Raw genomic sequence first — 16569 nt, 5'->3', positions numbered from 1 at the left:
AATTTTCCTGTTTGTTAAGTAAAATTTTATTGAGACAGCCACGCCCATTCATTTATGTTTTGTCTATGGATGCTACAATAGCAGAGTTCACTAGTTACAGTAAAGACCTTATGAATCATAAAGCCTAAACTATTTTACTATTTTACTCTCAGTATCTTTTTTTTTTTTTCCAAGACAGGGTCTTGCTCTGTCACCCTGGCTAGGGTGCAGTGGTGTCATCATAGCTCATTGCAACCTCAAATTCCTGGGCTCAGGTGATTCTCCTGCCTCAGCATACCCAGTGAGAATAGCTGGGACTACAGGCAATATGCCACCATGCCCGGCTAATTTTTCTACTTTTTGTAGAGACAGGGTCTCACTCTTGCTCAGGCTGGTCTTGAACTCCTGGCAGGAGTGAGCCACTGCACCTGGCCTACTCTCTGGTTCTTTACAAAAAAAAGTTTGTGACCTGCTACTACAGAGTGATTAAGTAATGTTTCTAAGGAGCTGAAATTGAACAGACAGATGCAGTGACGACTGTTAAGGGGTCAGGGCCAGCTACACAAAATTGTCAGAACCAGTGCAACATGAAAAGCAGGGACCTCTTGTTCCAAAAGCAGGTAAACAAAAGGTTTCCTTTTTTCCATGGTCTCTCCCTAGATCTGTCATGGTGTTTGTATTTGCAACTTAACATCTTGCTCCTGTGGGCATGGGAACATTCACAGGGTGAGGGAAGACCTTTACAGGCACACAGGGGCTCTGCCTTGCAAGTCAGTAGGTGCGTGTGACCTCAACCCTCTCCACGCTCAGGGTCTCACTGCTGTGTAGCAGTTTCTGGGTGGGCCAGGGGGACCAGGGCTGGAGGAGCAGGTGGCCAAGAATCCCACCCAGTAAGGTGGGGATATGGCTGGAGCTGTTCGTTAGTGAACAGATGAACCAAGACTCCAACCCCCAGTACATGCTCCATTATCCCACAAACCACTTACAAAACACATTTCAGAGATAAAATCATTAAGAATTTTAAATGGCTACCAAAGAGCACTGAACCTCAAGCATGGGTCCACACGCTAGACCCACACCCATGAGGCCAGCCCCATCTTAGTTAGAGATCACTTTACAGGGACTAGTGTGTGAATTTACTGGAATCACATACAGGATGGCATGCATTTCCTACACTTATTTTGGATTCTCTTTATCAATCAGAACCTATTATCATAAAAATATTTTCCTGTTATATAAAGATATAAGTGAAATATAACATATTTTGATGCAACATTAGGAATTTCATGGCATTACTACAACCTCCCCAGATATGACCTACATATGAATAAAATGAGAATGTATAATTGCTGACTAGGATGAGATTTAGGTAATGTCTACATTTACTTCAAAATTTTCTCTGGAGTGGAATCTAAGTTTCAAATATCCACTTTTATGTTTCCTCCTCTGTTATTTTCAAATTACTTAAACTAATGGACATTTTAAAAATCCACTTACTTGGATTTATTAAAGTAGATTTTAAATCATTTGAATTCATTTAATTATAGAAAGATCTCTTCAGTCTAATAAAATGTCAAGTAGGACCAGAGGGACACACTGATGTCAGTACAAAGAAAAAGAGGCGCTAGCAAAAGTCAGTGGTGATATTAAATTATCTGAGCAAAACTAAGGTTCAGAACGAGTTACCAGAGAAGAGCACTGAATATCAGAAATTTAGCAGGTGACATCAATAGAAATATTGGAGATGACAGACTTTTAGATGCTGGCCCATGAATAAACTATATCAATACACAGCAATGTCTATCGAATCAGTAGGAGTAAATTTAGGTGCCTTCTTACCTTTATTAAAGGAGTGAGTAGGGTGGTAAAGATTGGGAACCAGAACAGTAATATTTACTTACAGAACCTTAATTAACCTGAGATACTTTGTGTATATGGTATACAGCAAAAAGATTTAATTCCAAATATTTTTTCCCCAAAATGATAGCCTACTATCCGAATATCGTCATCTCTCCAGTGATTTGAAATGTCACCTTTATCATACACTAAATTTCCAAATATAGATTGGTTTACATTTTTGGACTCTATTATTAATATATTCCCACTGATCTACTTGTCTATTCCTGCGTGAACACCACACTCTCTTAATTGTTGTGTGGCTGTTCCTCCTACTTTTAGAGCTCCTAGTAAGCAGATATTGGGTCTCTTTGATCCTTCTTGTTTTATATGCTGGGAGTATTCTACAGTATGGTGTCCTAAAGCACCTTCATTAATTTGTTAGAAAAATACTTATTGATCATCACCAGCTGTGTATCAGGCACTGTTCTAGGCTCTGGGGATACGTGAGTGAACAAATAACATAAAGCATAAAACTTTCAGGCATTTTATCATAACTTTTGGTGTGACATTATGATATTATCTTTAACTTTCAAAAACTTTTCTTTTTTCCAACTATTTCATTTTTAGAATAGCCTGTTCTTCATTTTAGGAGTAAATTATCTCTCAAATCTTTCTGAGAATACTGATTACAGTCTTTTTCTGGCATTGTTTTCGCAGAGGTTATTTACTTTGTTCACTGAGCTTGGTTTCTCTCTTTGGGGTTGTTAATTTTCCTCAAATGGCTGGTGTTCTTGGGTAACCATTTTTGATTACCTAAGATACTGCCTCATTTCTCTCTTCTGCCCCAACTCTCACTTTAGGAGCTTCAGTGAACTCTTTACCTTACTTAGTTATTGCCGCCTGGTAGGCCAACAACAAAGCCAATTGCACCATGTGTATGGTGCTGAGGTTCTTTAGCTGTCCTGACCACTCCCTGCTGGCTTTGATAACCAAGCCCCCCATTGCTCAAGCTTGAGATTTTTCAGGTAGCTCTAATGAGAATATAGAGTCTACTCACTGTTTCAGTGATGTCTTCCCCTCTTCCACCAGTGTTGGACTGAGGATTTCTTCTTCTCATTTTGTCTAAATCCAACAATCTTTGCTTTTCTCATTCAGAACTTTTCAAATGTCTCTGGTAGTAACCTTCCCTGTTTTTCATAACTAGAGTAAATTTATTCTTAACCTCATGTTTATTTTACCATTTTAATTGTGTGTAAGGAGAAAGAAACTGTAAACAGCCATGATCCATTCAGCATTATGAGTTAGAATTCTCATATTTCTCTGTCTTGAGAACTTTGAAAACAGTATATAGAAGGGATTTGACAAAGTCCAGACAAATCAGTCAATATAGATATTATTACCATTTTATCACAGATATCATGCAGATTGAAAATAGTTTATATATTTTTTTGCTTTTCAATAAAAGGAAAACAATTTCAAGTAGGGTATGGTTTTTTGAATATGATGTTAATATGACTGGAACTTGTAGGCCAAATACCATTCTTCTGCTTTATAGCTTAATTACAGCCAAACATAGAAAAAATATATGATGACCACAACAAAGTTAAAGTAGGTATGAGTAGATATTGAGAACTTAAGAAGACTGGACATTCTTCTAGGCACTTGAGATTTATCTCATTTAAGCCTATAATGCTGGTATTAAAGGTAGCTATCACTCCTTCCATTTTATAGACTTGAGATTCAGAGATGATCTCACAGTTAGCAAATGGGACAGCCGAAATTAAAACACAGGTCTATGGAATTTCAAATGGATTGCATTTCCCCCCAGGAAACCACATTACAGGTAGAGCAAAAAGAAATAAAGTTATAAGTAAAGTCAAGAGTCTAATAACTCTTGAGTTATTCATCTTTATATCAATGAAAAATTTTCTCACTCTTCAATCTTTTGATAGCATTGATTTTTTAAAAATATCAACATTGTTTCAAAAGGTATCGAAAGAAAATAAATGTGGATGGAAAATGTTTTATTAAGAGAAAGGCAGAAAATTTTTAAAAATAGTTATATCTCCTGCTTTTATCTCTTTGATTCATTTAATTTTTATATAGAGATATTAACTATGGATTAACATATAGACTCATCTTTTATTTAGAAAGACAAATTATAAAATTGTTAGTATGTTCCTAGTATTTAACATATATAACCATGTGTGTAAAGTTTGTTAGATGGAAAATATATAATATATATTTATTCCTATGATTTAGTTTCTTCATATAAGTTATTGCAACCTGCATTGGCAAGACTACATATAGACATAAGAGGATAATAAAAGTTTTAGTTTTTATTCTAGCTTTATTCAACAAGTGTGTTAAGTAGTTCTGTACTCAATATAGATATTAAAGAACTACAGAGCATTTTGACCTCCAACCCATGGAGTCTGTCCTCACAGAAGCTTTTCCCAGCATTGAAATAGGTATGACTATCTCACAAAAATTACTTTTTGAATTAGGTATTTCAAATATTTATACATCAATATTTCAAAGATGCCCATGTCAAATTCAAATGGGTCCAGAATTAACAAGTAAGACCAGCTTTATTTCCCACATTGAGATTCTTTTTTTAAAAAAATAGTTTTAAATGATTTGTTTCATTTTAAGAACAGCAGGAAGTAATTATGCAATGGATTATAGAGGATGTATTCTGAGCAGCCAAAATAAGAAGCACATATCACTGTGTGGGTGAAAGAAGAAATTTTTACAAATAAAGGTGCATATTGCTTTTTTATTAAATAATAGCTTAATCTTTAAATTTATTTCCAATAATTATAGATGCACATGCATTTGTAAGATCTCTCCTGTGCCCTTTTTCTAGTTTCCCTCAATGATAATTTCTTACGAAACTACAGTGTAATATCACAATAAAAATCAAGAAACAGAAGAATTCCATCGCCACCAGGATCCTTCCTACTGCCCTTCTACAGCCACACTTACTTCTGTTTTGCACCCCACCTCTACCTCCACTCCTGGTAACTGCTTATCTGTGTCTATTTCTATACTTTTCTCATGTCAAGAATGCCATATAAACAGAATCAGATAGTATGGAACTTTTTAGGATTGGCTTTTCTAACTCAGCTTGATTTTCTAGAGATTCACCCAAGCTGTTGCATTTATCAATAGCTTGCTCCTTTGTATTGCTGGGTAGTATTCAATGGTATGGTTGTTTAGCTATTCACCCATTGAAGGACATCTGGGTTATTTTCAATTTTCAGCTATTATGAATAACGCTGCTATAAATATTTGTGTGCAGGTTTTGGGGGGACATGTTTTCGTTTATCTGGGATAAATTCCCAGGAGTGCAAATGCTGGGTGGTATGACAGTTAAATGCCTAGTGTTTTAAGAAACTGCCAAACTGTTTTCCAGAATTGCTGTACCATTTCACATTTCCACCAGCAATGTATGAGCTTCTCTGTATCCTTGCCAGCATTTAATGTTGTCCCTTTCCTTTATTTTAGTCATTCAGATAGGTGTATAGTGAGATCTCATTGTGGTTTTAATTTGTATTTCCCTAATAATGAATGATGTTGAACATCTTTTCGTGTGCTTATTTGTCATCTGTATATCCTCTGCAACAAAATGTGTCTTCATGTCTTTTGTCCATTTTCTAACTGTATTGTTTTATATTGTTGAATTCTGAGAGTTCTTTATATGCTCTAGATACTACTACTTTGTCAGATCTGTGATTTACAAATGTTTTTTTACACTCTGCAGCTTGTTTTTTCATATATATAACAGCGTCTTTCACAGAGCCAATGTTTTTAATCTCAATGAAGAATAATTTATCAATTTTTCTTTTTATGGATTATGTCTTTGGTATCAAGTATAAGAACTCTTTGCCTCGCTGTAGACCTGAAAGATTTTCTCCTATTGTTTCTAAAATTTTTTACAGTTTTACATTTTCATTTAAGTCAGGTATCCATTTTGAGTTAGTTTTTGTACAAGATGTGAGTCTTAGATCAAGTTTCAATTTTTTTTTGCCTATGTGGGTACAACTTTTCCAGTGCCAGTCTATCTTTCCTCCACTGAATTGTTTTTGTACCTTAATCAAATATCAGTTGGGTTTATTTGTGTGAGTATATTTCTGGATTCTCTCTTCCGTTCCATTTATCTATGTGTCTATCCCTTTGTTAATAATACCATGCCATCTTAAGTACTACAGCTATAAAATAAATCTTGAAATTGGATAAACTGATTTTCCTCACTTCATTTTTCTCTTTCAAAATTGTTTTAATTAGTTCTTTTGCATTTCTATGTAAATATTAGAATAATCTTTTCTATATCTTCAAAAAAATATTGCTGAGATTCTGATAGGAATTACATTAAAATTGAATATCAATTTGGGGACAATTTTTATCTTTGCTATATTGAGTCTTCTAATCCATAACAGGTATGCCTTTTCACTTCTTTAGGTATATAAGTTCTGTACATGTTAAAGAGGAGTTCATCAAGGCACATAATAATCAAACTACCAAAAATCAAATAGAAAGAAAAAAATTCTGAAAGCAAGACATAAGAAACATATCACATACAGGGGAGTCTCAATACAACTATAAGCAGATTTAGTAGCAGAAACCCTGCAGGCTAGGAAAGAGTAGGATGATGTATTCAAAGTGCTGAAGGAAAAAAAATTTCCAACCAAGAATACCTGGTTAAGCTGTCCTTCAGAAATAAGGGAGAAATAATAACTTTCCCAGACAAACAAAAGCTAAGGGAGTTCATAATCACCAGGACTGCCTTACAGAAATTACTAAAGGGATTTCTTTAAGCTGTATCAAAAGGCCACTAATTAGTAACATCAAACATACAAAATCACAAAACTCAACAATGTTATAAATAATACACAGTCATATTCAGAATATTCTGGACTGAATGGTGATGTATAAAGTAATTTTATTTCTAGTATAATGGTTAATAGATAAGTCTATTAAAACAACTATAGCTAAAATTGTCAGGAGATACAAATTACAAAACTATATAAATTTTGACATCAAAAATAATATGAGGGAGCAGAGTAAAAGTGTCATATTTAAATCTAATTATTTCATTTGTGTGTGTGTTTGTGACTATAGATCATGTTGTATTAATTTATGTGCCCACCTGTTCTTTGCTAGTTCATGGAAATAAAATTGATTTTTTATGTTAACCTGCATCTTGTGACCTTGTTAAATTCATTAGTAGTAGGAGGAATTTGTAGATTCCTTGGGATTTCTACACAGACAATTATGTCATCTATAAATAGGAAGTTTCATTTCCTCCTTTCCAATCTGTATGCCTTTTATTTCCTTTAGTTTTTCCTTATTGCACAGGCTAGAACTTCTAGCACTATGTTGAATAATAATGGTGAGGAGAGTGGACATCCTTGCCTTGTTCCCAATCTTAGAAAGTATTCAGATTTTTACCATTAAGTATAATGTTTGCTATAGATTTTTATAGGTGCTCTTTATCAAGTTGAGGAAGTTCCCCTCTATTTCTATTCTTCAGAGAAGTCTTTTTTTTAATTCAATGAGTGTTGAATTTTGTTGAATGCTTTCTCTGCACCAATTGATAGGATTATGTGGATTTTCTTTATTAATTTTCAAATATTGAACCTGTCTTACATCCCTGAAATAAACTTCACTTGGTAATAATATATAATTCTCTTTATGTATTGCTTAATTTTATTAATATTTGCTACTATTTTATTAAGAAATTTTTTGTCTATATTCATGAGGAATATTGTTCTATAGTGTGTGTGTGTGTGTGCATGTGAGCTCTGTCTGTGTTTTGAAATCGGGAATATTAGCTTCATAAAATGAATTGGGAAATATTCACTCCTCTTCTGTTTTTAAAACAAGATTATTTAGAACTAGTGTTGATTCTTTAAACTTTTGTTATAATTCTCCAGCAAAACCATGTGGGCTTGGAGACTTCTTTTTAAAAAGGATTTTAGATTATGAATTCAATCTCCTTGATAGTTGTAAGGATATTTACATTATCTATTTCATATCAGGTGAATTATGGTAGTTTGTTTTGAGAAGAATTGATCTATTTAAACTAAGTTATCAAATTTATGTGTGTAGAATGGTTTATAATATTCTTTTATTATCCTTTTGATATCTGCAGGTTATGTAGTGATATCCCCGTTTTATTCCTGAGGTAAGTAATTTGAGTCGGTTTTTTTTTTCAGTTTCAGTTTAAGAACAGCAGGAAATAATTATGTAATGATTTACAGAAGATATGTTCTCAGCAGCCAAAATAGGAAGCTCATATCACTGTGTATGTGAAAGAAAACATTTACAAATAAAAGCGTGCGTTGCTTTTTAACCTATCAAAGGCCATTCTGCTTTCTAATTCTTAATTTAAGCCATTTCCTTAATAATAGCATCTATTAAATCCATGCTGTGCCAAGTATCCTACGTATTTTTTCCATGTAAATCCCACAACACAGCGTAAGTATCATTTACCACATTTTACAGATGGAAAAATTGAAACTTTGCAAAGATACTCAGTAACTTTCTGACAGTTTTAGAATCCAGTTCTCTCAATGCTTCAAAGACATGAATACACTTTCCATTGTACTATGCTCCCTTTTTGCTATAATTATCCAAAATGTCTTCCTATATAACAGAAATTACAGGGCTTTTTTTTTGTAAGTAAAAAAATGATAGTTTAAAGGAATATTTTCCCCAGAGTATTTGTAGAAGCAATTGCCATGAGGGTTATCACCAAGTAAGAAATGAAATAGTACGTAGAAGAAAGTTAGGGTTTAAACCAGAAAGATGTGACAATATAAGTACTTATGTGGATAAATTTAAGATGACATGAAGTTTTAAGAATTAGTATACAGAACTTCCCTTGGAGTAAAATGTAATCAGTATCATAAGAATTTATGTCATGCTACAATAGGGATAATTTTTTAAAAGATAAGTATTACAATTAATTTTAACTAACAATTTCAAATTCTTTCTTGCTAAGTAGGAAAAAAGTTATCAAAATGCCCATTAATTGAAGTTTTTCTTTTCTCCCTGACCCATCTCTGGCAAAGGAATATTCAAAAGGCTGATAGGAAGGGATGTAAAGACATAAAGCAAATGTTAAAAAAAACAACAACCATAAACTGAGTAATCAATTTCTAAATAATCAAGAATTGGCATGATTTATATATAAATTTTGTTTGGATTTCCTTTAAAGAAACAAAATCATTAAATTCTGAAATGGTCTGTAAAATTCCTTTCTTCATCTTCAGATGAAACAAATTACCTCAGTAAGCAAATTGAGCCAACACTTAATTCACTGGTATCCTAAATTAAAGAGCATCTTTATGTTTCCTACTAGTTCCTATGAGTAAAACTTACTGATACACATTTGGGAGACAGAATGGTATTTGGAGCAAGGTAGAAGTGAATTCAGATCATAATTGTCAGTATTTACAGTTTAGTACTCACATCTGTAAAATGAGGATTATATAAGTTTCCCCATAGAATTATTGTCTGGATTAATTGAGATAATATAAATGAAACACTATGATAATGCCTAACTTAGAATAAAGCAGTGATAAATATTTATTTTCTTCCCTTACTGTAAGATTTAGCATAAATAGGACCTAGCTGAAAGAAGACATTGATGAATTAAATCATAACACAGTCCTCCAAATAAATGGTAGAATCACCAAATTAAATAGAGAAAACTCTGGCAGAACCTCCCCGATACATTGTAACTTGCAGAGGTGAGGGTTGAAGGAAGAGAAGAACTCAGTAGGTTTCTAAGAAAATACAGTACTCAAACAGACTTATTTTATCAGTGTTTAAGACAACTGCCCTGGAAATTTCAGTGACTGCTTTAAGTAGAAACATTCAGGGGGGTCTCTAACGGGAAATAAGTGGCAAAGGCCCTGGTAAAACGTCTCTAAACAGTGTCCACCATCTCTGATTTGGAGGAATAAGGGCTTAAAGCAATGAGGGAGCACAGAGCTAGGGAAAAAGAAGAGAACGTATACTGCGATTAATTGTGATAAGCTGTTTTGGAAAGCACGGCATTAGGAGGTAAAGCCTCTGGGGTGGCTTTACACAAGCAGAAAGTTAGGAGGTGGTTAGAAGCATAAACCGGAAATACCAAATAGCAGCTTTCAAGACAGAAGCTAGTCATCAGACATATTTTGGTTTGGAACAAAAACCAAGCAAAACATAAAGCTGGATGTAAACATACCAAGGTGCAGTGGCTTCACCAAACACAGAGAAGAATCAGCACAACAAAATTCCTCTGCTGGGACGGCTCATGCGTGGCTCTGCCACCACCTCCGCTTACCAGGTTAAATAACCAGCACTACACAATACAATACAGCCCAGGCTTACTTTATCAATGTTTAAGACAGCTGCCCTGGAAATTTCAATGATTGCTTTAAGTAGAAACCTCCAGAGAGGTCTCTAATAGGAAATAAGTGGCAAAGGCCCTGGTAAAACTTTCTAAACAACCCACCTATCTCTCATTTGGAGGAACGAGGGCTCAAGACAGACACCGTTCTTTCCCTCAAGGACCTCATATTCTAGTGAAAAAGGTAGATCTGGAATGGAGAAGCGAAAAGTTCTATGAAGAAGTAGAAGATGCTAGGAAGACATATAGCCAGGGATCTAACTCAATTTGGGATGTAAGGAAAGATTTTAAGGAAATGACATTTCAGCTGCCACCTGAAGGAGATGTAGAAATTAACACAGGTGGAAGCAATGTGAATGGGTTGCAATGAAGCATCCAAATCAGAGGGAACATCAGCTGCTGTGATCCTGAGGCAGGAAAAAATACAGACAGCACACGTAAGGCATGAAAAGGTGGCTGGGTGCGTTTGGAATACAAAAATGAGGAGCAGAGCAAGTGTGGCCACATCTTTCCAGAAGTTTGTGAAATGGAAGAAAATTGGTATAGCTAAGGGAGATATTTTTTTTTATGATGGCCTTGACTTGAGCACATTGAAATGCTGATGGAAATGAGGTGATAGATGTTAAAGGGACGGGAACAAAAGGAATTGAGGAGAAGGCATGGGGTGGAATTTAGAGAATATGTGGGAAGTTTGGTTTTAGAGAGGTCGAGGAAGAACTCCATTTTAATAGGATGAGAGAAGAAAGTATGGGTTCATGGAGGTTTTAAAAAGATTTTGGCAAAGTATTGCAGTAATTCCTCCACTGATGACTTCCAATTTCCCTGTGAAGTAAGGGCTAAGCTATACATAATAGGCTAGGAGGAAAATTGGGCATCTGAGAAAACTTAAGGAGTCACTGAGAAAGTTGGCATGCAAGCTGACTAGAGAAATTCAGGTCTGCTGAGTCGTGTTAAGGGCCCTGATAAGATTGGGAACCATGAATGTATATTGTTAAATTAAGATTATGAATTGATTTATTTAATTTCTCTAGCAGGCTTTTTTTCTAATTTACCTGAAAATAAATGAAACAATTTATTAGTCTGCTATCTATTTTAATTGAGATTTTTTCGATGCAATGTAACAACTTTTATGTAGTCAAGGCTATTTATGTTTTCCTTTGGTAATACTTTCACAGTTTTTGTGTTAAGTAAATGCTAGTGTCTCTAAGATTAAGTTTGAAATATTGACAGTCAGTGTCTCTATCTTTTCATACGTTTTGCTAGTTAATAGAGAAATGATTGCTGAGCTAATCATTTGTGACTCTTGTGACAGAAGGGAGAAAGAGGAAGTGTAAGGATGAGAAGATAAGAAAATGTCTCTCTTAGAGCTGTTATTAATCACTGTCAATATTTCATTAGAGTGCATTGCCTAATGTCTGTTTATATAATTTAACTTATTTGAAATAGTCTTTTCCTTCACATATTTTCACTAACTTAATGATCCTCTTTATTATTTCATGTATAATTGCAATTATTATGTAGCTATCTGTGTTGATATCTTTGTTATATTTTTTTATGGAATCCAATAGAAAATGGAAAAGGGTTTAAGAGTATCTTTGATGTTCAAGAAATATTTGAGACAAAAATAATCTTAAACAAAATAGTAATATGGTTTGGTACTTGATGTGATTGAATTTAGCATTTATGGCTTGATGTCTCAAACAACTCTTCTAAGGATTCATGTCAAATTATGACAATTACTCCTATGTCCATTCAGCAAATATTCATGGTCAACTTCTTTACTTAAACACCAAGAATCAAAGAAGATAAATTTCATAGACTAGTGGGGGATCATTTGCAATTCCTGTTTTTATAAATAGTAATGCAATTAATATACTTTTCTAAAATTGTCCTATCTTTTGTGATGTAAAAATAGACTCTTACAATACACATATAAAAATTATATGGAAGATCTGGGCAAAATACAGTATTTTTTGTTGTGTTTGTTTTGGTGTTGCTGGGTTGCTGAGCAAGGGTCAAAGATCTGTTTGGGGTATATAAAGTTTGAGATACCTTCTGGAGGTCATGTAAATAGTTAGCTATAAGGGTTTCTAGTCCTTCTGCTATGCTTCCTTATCATTATGTGTGTTCTTCCAGATAATTATGTCTCATAGCCCTCATACTGTGCTGCATCACGCTTGCCTTCTGTCTGTTCCTCTATTACAAGTTCACGTCTTCATCAGGGTCCTTGTATTGCAATTACCTTTTGGGTCATTCTCCCCCTGACTCTTTGCATGACTGGTCATTCCTCTTTATTCATGTTCCAGTTCAAATACTACCTCTTCATAGAGGTTTTTTCTGATCTAAAGGACTGGCTCCTCTTCCAAATATTGTTTTGCTTTGTTTAGTTAATTCATAGCACTTATCACAATCTGAAGTTATATTCATTATTTATTGTTTACTTGATCATTGATTATATACCTTCTCTGGAACAGAAGCTCCTTGAAGACAGGGTCTTCTTTTGTGTTGCTCACTGGTATATTCCCTGTACCTACCATGAAGCCTGGTATATGGGACACACTCAGCAAATAAGAGTAAAATGGATGGATGGACAAGGGCATCTCATTGGAGATGAGGTAGGAAAGGTTACACTAGCTGATGCCCAGATCCTCTCCTGAAGGAAGAACGGAAGTTAACCAGGTAGAGAAAGAGGGACATGCACTCTAGACTATATCAGAGAGTGTGAGAGAACAAGTTTCCTTTGGAGAGTTGCAGGAATTTCGTATGACTGCATGTTGGGGATGGTGGTCATAAACAGGAGTCCAGTGCCAGAACATGAAGGGACTTCTATGCCTTACTCAGTAAGAAGTGTGGATGTTGTCATGAAGGTAATAAACCCTGAAGGGTTTTATAAAAGTGAATAACATGACCAGGTTGACAGTTTAAGAAGAGTACTCTCCATGCAGGGGAAGAAATCTGGCACTGGGAGACAGAGCCCCAGCAAGGTAAGGAGGGTATCTTCACACTGGTGGTATAAGGAGGGTGTCCACATGTGGAGGGCAGCCAGAGTGGAGAGTCAAAGCACTGTAAGGGTGAGGAGGGGATGCACCAGGGGTCTTCCTGGAGTAGGGAGTTGGAGCACATACAAGGTGAGGAGGATGGAGGACTGTGTGGTGTGTCTAACCCTGAGCAGGGTGAAGATGGCGTCCATTGGTGGGTGCTGGTATGGGGTGTTGGAGCCTAATTGGGATGAAGCCAGCATCCACATTTGGGGATAACCTTAAATGGGAGTAAGGACCTGATGAAATAACTCAATACACTATGGATAATGGAAGCCAGGTTTCTAACTGTCAGAGAATAGAATTACAAATATGGAAATGAATTCTGCCATGTTTAGAGTGAAATCACATTATCTCTGTGAACTCACAGTTCTCAACATATGTGGACATAGAAATATAGATGTCAGTGTGTGTGTATTTGTGTATACACACCCACTCCCAAATACACACATGCATATACATACTGTGCCTATATACAAATATTGCCCAGCCCTGACCACTGAGGGAGCCTGGGAACAGTAACATCCCAATACAAATGAGTATACTTAGTGCCAAAATACTGGCATCTAACTACCATTTTACACTAAAAGAAAATAAAACTTCTTGGGGAAATGGCTGATTCCATATTTAGGATTGGAAAAGTATATAAGAGATAAACCTAGAATATCTTGATGTTCTAAGCAAGGAAGTGCTCAAAGAATGACAGAGATAATTTAAAGGAACACAGGAGGGCTCCCTTTGGAAAAACTCTGAATAATTTAAGTATGAAAAGAAATAATGATAGTAGTGGAGTATAACTCATTGAATAAAATAAGAAACCATGTATCTGCAGATATAAATAAAGAAATGAATAAATGGAATGTTTATGAAAAATGGGATATTAATGTAGTTTCAAAGTATACCCCCACAAATACTTAAAAATTTCAGGAGAGAAAGAGTAATTTTACAGTAGAGAAGTCTGAAAGACATCACCTTACTCAAGTGATCAAGATGAACATTATGAAAACTCATTATGACAAATCAAAAGCATGTCCTACCCAACAGGATGCAATAAGAAAAAGACAGAGTAACTTCTGCTCCTTTCTGACAAAGATGCACACCCTGAATCTAATTATGAGGAAACATGAGACAAACCCAAATTGGGGAACATTCTACACTATAGATGACCTGTGATGTTCAAATGTGTGATGATTTTAAAAGTTAAGACTGAGGAATTGGTCCATATTGAAGGAAATTAAAGAGAAATGACAATTACATGCAATGTATGATTCTGAATTAGATACTTTAACCATAAAAGATATTAGGAGGACAACTGGTGAAATTTGAATGGAGTCTTAAGAGTAAATGGTAGTAATATATCAAAATTAATGATCTGATTTTGATGGTTGTTTTCTAGTTATAGATAAATGTCTTTATTTGTAAGAAATAACATGTCCGAGTACTGGGAGCTGATGGGGCATCAGGTTGGCAACTTACAAATAGTTGTAGGAAAATAAGACCTTTGTGTTGTATTTCCAACTTCACTGTGACTTTGTGATTGTTTCAAAATATAAAATAATAACAGTTAAAAAAACATGAAGATCACTCTGTGAGAAACGTAGAAGATAAATGAGAAGCAGATGAGAATAACAGCAAGGGAACCATTGTGGCAGCTATTTTAGTAATTTGCTCAAAAGAATTAAGACAATTATGGTGGAAGTGGGAGAAGAAGAAAGCTTTGGGAGATACTTAGGAAACAGAATTGACATGCTTTGGTGGCTAACAAGGTACAGAGAGAGAGGGAAAGGGAGGAGTCTAGGGAAACTCAGATCTCTGGCTTATGTAACTGAGTAGATAGCAATGCAGTTAGTTGATATAAGGAAGGAAGAACATACTTTTGGAAGCAGATGATGATTTTGGTGTCGGGCAAGTAAGTGTAGTGAGTCTCATCTTTCAAACACTCTAGGTTACTTGACCAAATGAAATATATGTTATTAGCTTATTGTGGGGCTAAACTTCTGTTCTCTGGCTTTGTGTCTCCACAAGAAGGGAATTCTATGAAAGTAACATTTTTGGCTTATTCTCCCACCCTTTATTCATTTGTCCCCTAAGGAATTAGAGTTACTCAGCTATAAAATGACTTTGCAGAAAGAACTAAGCATGCTCATCACTGCCTCCTCTGGGTTTCTCCTCTTCAGAGCCAGCAGGTCAGTATAATGAATATGTTTTCTGCTCTTCTATGGTAAAATCACTATGCAGGTTGTCTATCTATGCCAGTGACTGGTGGGGATGTGTGTCTGATTCAAGGATGAAGTTACGGCAAGAACTTTCAGCCTCTTAGCTAGAATCATATTGTCCAAACAGTTCTATCAGTAATAATAAGAAGTATGGTGTTTGATTTCAATTTGTCCCTTCAAATAATAGTTACTGAGCACCAATTATGTACCAGTCATTGTTCTAGGTGTTGGGATTAAGCATTTCATTAAAAAAAAAAAAAAGGAAAGAAGGAAGGAGGGAAGAAGGGAGGAAGAGAGGGAAGGAGTCAAAGAACCCATCTCTCAATTGGTTCTGAATTGAATCTGTGAGAGAAAGAAAGCAGTGTGGTCAATTTGTCTCCTAAACCCAAACAATTGTGAAATTTTTTTATTCCTCAGCATGTCTAATACAGTGCTTAAAAAAAACTTATTGAAGTGAGTTCAATTAATGTAAAATAGGATGATGCTAAAATAATATTGTCTTATACAGAAAATTATACGTCCTTCTAATTACTTTTTTCCAGTTTTAGACATTTAGCACCACTGATTTAAAACTTGTTTTTTAACATGGCGTAATATACAGATACTTATGTTACCTTTCCTCATTCATAAGATGGGAATCCAAATGTTCCTCTTAATCTCACATTGCTGCTCCGAGTACTAAAGTAGACAATGCATAGCTACCACTCTGTGACATACTAAATAAATGACACATTTATTTCTGTGTCAGGGTGCTCCCTTTCTCAACAGTATTTGTGCAAGATGAATGGAAAAATCAAACCAGAATGGAATTGCTAGGCTCAGCTATAAAAACAGTCTATGAAATGCCCTAGACCATGTTTCCCAAATTACGTTTTATGGATCACTAGTTGTAAAATATATTAATGGGTATACAGGAGTGGTAGTGGGGGAAAGCTATGAAAAATCATTCAGCAAAGACATTGTTTAACCCTGTATGTCCCCAATATATTGAGAACATTTTCTCCAAGAACATCATTTATAGAATGAGTACTCCATAGATATTAGGACATTACAATTAAGAGAAGAAGGATAGAATATCTGCTTGGGACTTCCT

General features: G+C 35.0%; 1 protein-coding gene and 1 long non-coding RNA gene across 7 annotated transcripts in view; one reads left to right on the top strand and one right to left on the bottom strand.

The window, feature by feature from the left end:
* The window catches only part of LOC123639407, a 36918-nt gene extending 28912 nt beyond the window's left edge, over nucleotides 1-8006 (top strand). Inside the window, exon 3 of the long non-coding RNA XR_006735718.1 lies at nucleotides 7976-8006. This is a non-coding gene — a long non-coding RNA (uncharacterized LOC123639407). The remainder of the gene's footprint in view (nucleotides 1-7975) is intronic.
* ANKS1B (ankyrin repeat and sterile alpha motif domain containing 1B) overlaps nucleotides 1-16569 on the bottom strand; it is a 950573-nt gene that overhangs the window by 557137 nt on the left and 376867 nt on the right. The gene's annotated exons all lie outside the window — the stretch shown is intronic.

The sequence above is a fragment of the Lemur catta genome, chromosome 6 (assembly GCF_020740605.2).
Source record: "Lemur catta isolate mLemCat1 chromosome 6, mLemCat1.pri, whole genome shotgun sequence".
Classification (NCBI taxonomy): Eukaryota; Metazoa; Chordata; class Mammalia; order Primates; family Lemuridae; genus Lemur; species Lemur catta.
This window is presented reverse-complemented; position numbering and strand designations above follow the sequence as displayed.